This window comes from Alligator sinensis, unplaced genomic scaffold, assembly GCF_000455745.1.
Source record: "Alligator sinensis unplaced genomic scaffold, ASM45574v1 scaffold1218_1, whole genome shotgun sequence".
Taxonomy (NCBI): domain Eukaryota; kingdom Metazoa; phylum Chordata; order Crocodylia; family Alligatoridae; genus Alligator; species Alligator sinensis.
The window spans coordinates 199438-206422 of NW_005842619.1; the positions used below are offsets into that span (position 1 = coordinate 199438).

General features: G+C 45.6%; 1 long non-coding RNA gene across 1 annotated transcript in view; it reads right to left on the reverse strand.

The window, feature by feature from the left end:
* Positions 1 to 6985, reverse strand: part of LOC112551840 — a 121082-nt gene that overhangs the window by 107166 nt on the left and 6931 nt on the right. The window lies entirely within an intron of this gene.

The following is a 6985-nucleotide window of genomic DNA, read 5'->3' on the forward strand; positions in this document are numbered from 1 at the left end:
CCCCAAACTTCAACTGAAGAGTCCCAAAGGAGGTTTTCAAAGGCACAAAGAACAGTTGCATCATTTCTACTAGAATTGGTTTCCTAATTCTGATTTTTTTACTTTGCAAGTTTTCTCCTGATCTGAACTGCTAATTTTAACCACATTCAAAAACAAGTTAGTGTGACACTGCTCGACATGAAATGCCCGTCTTAAAAGGAAACCACGGGCAGTGTATATAACATTAATTGTCCACTTAGGTGGCAAATAGCATAGGTTTCGGCAGGGAAAAGTACATTACTGAAGCGAACAACCGAGTTCTAATGCTTGATAACGGAGTGCCAAAAAAAAAAAAAAAATCATATTAATCATATTAAATCAGGACAAAAGGACCAAAGAAGCAGAAATGGAATATTCTTCCATTCAAATTAAGTGCAAAAAATTTAGAACCCATGAACATGGTTCTAAAAAAGGGTAACAGCATTAATGCCTCCACCCTCTTACTTCTTCTGAAGATGCAAAACAACCTCAGAGCTCTGATGAGTTATTTGAAATATATAGAGAAACAGGGACCATTGAGAAAGCACCTTCCAACTAAGTATAGTCCTGGTTCTTCCTTTACAGAAAAATGGCCTGACAGATTTTTAAACAGAACAAGTCACCTCCCATCATTACTGATTTGTTTGGTTCAAAACAGAAGCAGGTGGAACTGCTCATACTTTGTCTTGTAGTAGTTTTAACAAAAAGCTACTGCAATATAGAAGTGAAGGTTCAACATTGTCCAGAGTGTTTTTGCAATATTACTGAACAAATGTTTTACATTAGAAGCCTTTCTTATATATGTATTTTTTATTGTACATCAAACTGACAATAGTAAAAAGTTCAATTTCATAAAAGCACCTTAGCCATTTTAGAATTTAGTCACCTGGAAGTTGGTCCCTGCGGCTGAAGGTCTAACCCTGCCAACCTCAACCAGTCAACTGAGGGGGAAAGATTTTAGACAAACTCCATCATCAGCTCCTAAATCCTGAAGGCAGAGAAAGCAACCTGAAAACATGGCTTGGCTACCCTGTATCGAGATGAGTGTTTGGACAAGTCCAGTAAGGGGAAGAAGAGTAACAAATGCAGCATCTGGCTGCCAGTCAGGCATTTCACCACAGATATCAGAGTAGTACTGGGCCATAATTAACACCACTGGCATCACAGCTGCCCATTTATAATCACAGCTTGAAAATAAAACTGGGGACAATCACCAGTAGAAAAAGATCTCAAATCTGGTCAAAGACGCTTGCCATTTTTCCATTATTTCTAGAAGGAGAAACACCACAAAATCCTGTAGCCTCTCACTTCTGCTGAACTTCAATTGTACTAGAAAGTGAGAAAGGAAACCCAGATTTCACTCAAGATCCTGAAAACTGCAGAAGATGCATTAAAATCACAAGTCTTGATTCAGCGCACACTTGCTGTTCAAGTCAAGCACTTAAAATTGCCGAGACTAATCACAGTAGGAAAATGAAGCATATTATTAACTCTTTAAAAGCAGGTCACCTATAGCTAACTCAGTGACTCCATCTTGTTTATCAATTTTTGCTGTGCCTTGGACTGTGCGGGTTGGGGCAAAGGCTGGATTGTGCACGTTTTGCCTTTTTCCTATGAATCAGATGGCCAATACAGTGGCTTAGCTAGGAGTTTTAGAAACAACATGCAATTGTTTACCAAAATAAATGTATCCCACCCCACTCCCAGAAGAGAGCTAGTTTTTCTGCAAAGAAAACATCAGCTGTAAATCGAAGTACATTCTTGTGTTATTTACTTCAAACAGGAAAGAAAAGCTCAAACCTACAAAACTAAGATATCAAAACAAGTCCTGTCACACACACACACACACACACCGTACTGAAGCAGGCTACCAACAGGTATTGTTTTCAGCTAACGAGCAATGGGGCCCTGTCCTGGTGCTTATATCATGTCTGCTGTCATTTCCTGCATATTTACCAAGCCATATGGCAAAGAAATCACAGCATTTCCAAGTTCAGGAGTGCAGGGTGTCAAATACCACTCGTACAGTAACTCACTTTAGAGAATGACAGATACCTTCTAGTACTCTCTGAGCCAACACATTTTCAGCACAAAAGAGGTTCAAGTAGCATGCGGCAGAGCTGCACTCCGCAGGAGCGCTCACAAAGCCCCAGTGCTACGGGAGGCTGGAGGGAAATGGCTGGATGTAGCATGCTTGTTTCCAGGATGGACAGGCAGCAACCCTGCGGCCCTGAAGCTGCAACAGTCATGGTGCCGTGGCTTTGCTAGCGTTGTCCTCTGGAAGGAGCAGAAGAGAATCCCTGCAGTCGTGCTACTCAAACTCTGAGCTGAGGATTTTGCACATATTCATTAATCCGCCCTATTTTAGGACCTTACATTTGCTTACAGCCTACCCGGAGACACCACTGGCTAGTAAGCTACTACTCTAATCACCTGCATCGTTTCGTGCCAGTGGAAGCGCATTGGCAGAAGGGCTCAGTTCCTGCCTAAATATTGCAGTAAATAAAGATGAAGCCAACAGTAGACAGTAAACTAACTTTTAACAGAATTTAGTACTGAAGTGGTCAGCTGCACTGGACTGGAGGCTTATCTCCTCCATTCCTCCCTTCAAAGGCAAGAGCACAATCAGCACCACGCAAAACTTCAACCACGTACTTTGCCACCAGCCGTGCCTCAATGCGAGAGCTCGCTCTGCATTAAGGACAGAACTGTTTGATGTCTGTGGCCCACTGGGCCTTGGCCTGACTCTTATCATATGGACATCTGCACATTAGGAATTAGCTTGAAGTCACCATGTTAAGAAATATTTATGTAGAATGTAACGCATGGGTCATCTCCAATCCAGTACATTTGACAAGGAGTGCTTCAGTATTTGTCCCACACCAGAAATGGCGTCCTCACCTTCGGTCTGTTACCAAAGACCTGGAGCTGCACATCAGTGGGTTCGCACTAGCTGCAGTGTAACAAACGCCCAAAAGCACCGTCTAGGAGCACAGAGCTCTGCACAGGTGTTAGCTACCTGAGGATTTACTCAGCTTCTCAGGGTGATTTTGAAGCCTGAGCTGGCCAGGCTGCTACTAGTACACAAGCGAGCTCATTTAAAGCTGGCTCATTCCCTGAAGTTACAGCGGTGTTGCAACACAGACGTACGCAAAGCAGGAGGTCCTGAACTTGTACCTAGAGACAACAAAATATTAGGCATGTTTTCATTGGCAACTATGAATGGGGGACAGTTCTCCATCAGTGAAACAGGCCATTCCTTGCGATATGTAGTTAACAACTGGCATTCAAATCTTTCAAGTGTTTTTCTCAACAAACCTAAGCTGCATCTTGAAATCTTTATTGTAGATCCACTGCCAAGCTAGCTACAAGCATCGCAGATGCTGATTTCATCGCTATCAAATAAAGATGCTGTTTTCCTTAATGAAGAGTCATGTTTCATCACTGGTGCAAAGCAAGTCCAGCCCACTGATCTGCTGCTAAAGGCCACTGAAACACCCACGTGAGACCGCAACTGCACTATAGTATTGACTAAGACGGAGGCAACTATTCAACACAGAGGCTGTACAGACACTAAACAATTAAGAAACATGCTGACAAGTGACTCAATGTCAGGAGGCCAAGGTCAGGACATGCTCAGCACATGCAACTGAACTTTGGAACACCCTTCCCCTCCCACTCCGACAGCACCTGAGCGCAGGCACACGGCAAGGCCTACAACAGACGCTCTCCAGTTCCGTGTACTTTGATTTGTAAAGGCCCATTTTGCATTTTAAGGAAAATGGAGTATTAAGTAACTTTCCCCTACTGCTCTGTTGTGTTATTTAAATCAATTTTTGTGCCTGTTTTTCCTTGATTTGACCACAACAAAATGCCTTCCAAAGGACAAGATGCCGTGATGGATCATTAAAATCACCGTCCATATAAAAACAAAATGCAGCGGCAGTGAAGCAGAGCTCACCTCACCAAAACCAAAGCAGCCTTCCCCATCCCAGCGCCACTGCAAGATCGCTGCACGTCCCGCGGCCCAGGACTCAAGCATCCCCGCACAGTAGCGCAAACCAACGCATTGTGCGGTGTTCTGAAGCTCAGCAAACGTGGACCTTTCACTTCACCAGGGATGGAAAGGAAGGCAATTTCCAAGTCACAAGGCACTCAAAGAGAATGAAAGCCTTGGCAACTTGGAGGCAGCTCTTGCTGAAGCACTGGCACTGCATGCAACTGTGGCAATATTTTGCAGGGGGAGGGGAATGCTTTAAACTGCTGCCTTATAAAAATCAAACCAACACCAAGTTGCCAAAATTCTCTTTAATCCACAGCACATTTAACTTTGCAACATGTCTTAGGATAAAAAACTTAGTTCCGAGTTTGATTTGCTCCAAAACTGTAAAGCAGAGATACAGCTGAACTCCGAACGAAGAAAACACGTCTGACCCAGGGCAGCGTTTACATGTGGTGGCTGTGTAAGCAGCGTGCTTAGCATCCATGACTAACTGCTGCAGTCCCACAGATGGAAGATGTCAGTATTGCTATGACTGTCTACTGCCACACTACAGCTCTGGATTCACTGAAAAATATTCGAAGAGAATATTCGCGATTATTAATACTTGTTTAAACTTTGTCAAGTTCACACCGGCGCTGTGCAGAACTGGAGAAGCTGTAATTAGCTTCAGATTGAAAATTGTGAATCATTAGTCTGTGTGATTGCAGGTAACACTATTTAGCAGGAACTTGACATTTGAGATGCATGCTGGTAAAGAGGACTTTACTGGAATGATTTGATAGTGCTGGCTAATTATAGTACACTTGAATTAATCCCATTCTCTGAACAGAAGCTGAGTTTTCTTTGGGAAATAAAGGAATTGCTTTGAAACAGTGATGAGGAATTCCAAGAACGTTGCATCATTTACATCAGTCCTGACCACGGACAAAGCCAGGATATCATCTGACCACTGTGATTTCACCCACTTCAAATAAGCAGCGAACATCACTACGGAGATAACTTACAGAAACTGTATTTCAGAGCTTTGTGACACTGAGCTATCAAATAGAGCGCGACTAACTTCCACAGAAATCAGAGTCCCTAACCATTTTCATGTCTCTCACACACCAGGAAAACAAAAACCCACTTGATGGGAAAAGTGAGCAGGAAAGAGAGAGAGAGAGAGAGACTCATCCGCAAGTTCCTTTAAATCTACCTTTACTGCAAGTGATTCTCTTTGACAGTTTCACCCCGATTTGTACAGCCATATGTTATGTACCTTTACACTTGCATGCATATATTATAGCCACGGGAATAATCACTACCCCGCCATCACAATGCCCCAAAGGTTAAGCTCTGGTATTAAAATTGCTGTGTAGTCCTGCTCACTATAGATGCAAGGTAAAGTGCTTAGTTTATCTGACAACAGCCTAATTAAAAAACTGAAAAAAATCCCATTTGCCATGTAAATCTCAGATAAAAAGAAAAAGTAGCATATCCCTTCTTAAATTCAGAATCCATATTTATCAAAGTGGTTCAAAATTAATCAGCACAGTGCAGAATCTCCTGCTTGCCCTGGGGACATCTGCCATTTCATTCCTAGTCAGTCCCAATGTTTTACACACAGCCAGCGCGCACGCTTCATTTCTTATCTTTTTGAGCTTCTTTGAGAGACCTGTTTGTAGCGTTACTGGATTTTAAGATTATATAGATGTTAATCCACTAAGAGATGCGACTGGGGCCAAAACCCAGAGATCCGTGCCTTTAGAAATACCCACCTCTGCCTTCAGTAAAGGGACTACAATCCTTTCCGATGCCTCTTGCGGCTGCAGGAAACATTCGTTTGAAAGTGCCAAGCCACCTTACGCACATCACATGCACACCCCGCATTTCAGCGGTTGCAACTAGAAATTATTCACCGTGACACACGGATGTTTAGATGAGCTACAATGCTCACATCAGGACGCAGCAGAACACCAAACGATCTGAAGACAGAGCGGAAAGGAAATATCCTAAGCAGAACAAAAGAATGAAATTTTAATGCCGAAGCTATAAAACAACCGTGGGAGGGCAACCCTTCGCTGCAAGACCAAAGCTTTCCATCAGACTCGTTTCTGTAGCAGGCGACCACAGGGCAAGCATTTTTAACAGGTCTGTCAGGACTAATGCTCTGCAAAGGGCAAGTCCTACTTTATCCAAAAATGGCAGGATGCCTGGAAAACCCCCCCAAAAACGCTGGTTCTTTCTGTGCTGCTTTTATCCTGACCATCTTTCCTCCACTGAGTTTAGAAGGAAAAAACCTATTCGGAATAAATATTCTTATCTCTATTGCCATAAGCCTCCCGCCGGCCCCAACTCCTGCCACAGATTTTACAAGGCCCGTGCAGACAATCTGTGGGTCCGTAAAAAGCTGACAGCCACCCTGGAGGGGCCCATCTCCGCTCCCCGTCCGCCCAGCGCCACCGCCTCGCAGAACACAAGTTTCCTGCGCGCGCCTCGCGTGCCAGGCGCCAGCCACCGGCCCCCACAGCGCTTTGGAGAGGGGCCACCGCGCCGCGAGCGCAGCAGAGCCGCGGGAGCGGGAGGTCAAACCGAAGTTACTCGTGCCAACGTCGCAGCGTGGGGAGCTGCAGGTCGGACCCAGCGGCGAAAGCCGAGTTTCGCAGGAGGGCCCCCCGGCCAGAACAGGTTTGCTCGGCCACAAACTCCCGTGCCAACAAGAGCGAGTGACCCCCCAGACGGAGGCGAGGGCTGTCCCCAGCCCCACGCCTGGGAGAGCAAGCTTGGCCCTCCAAGTGCCAGCAGCAACGCGGGCACCGCTCGCTGCGACAGCCTCAGTTTCCCCCTAGTCTCGAGGACGCAAGGAGGGCCGCTCCAGTCACCGGCCGGCCGTGTCCCAGCGCAGCGCCGCGCCGCGCCGCGCCCCTGGCCGGTGATGAAGGCGCTCGAGGGCGACACGGACCCAGGGCGGGGCGCGGGGCAGTT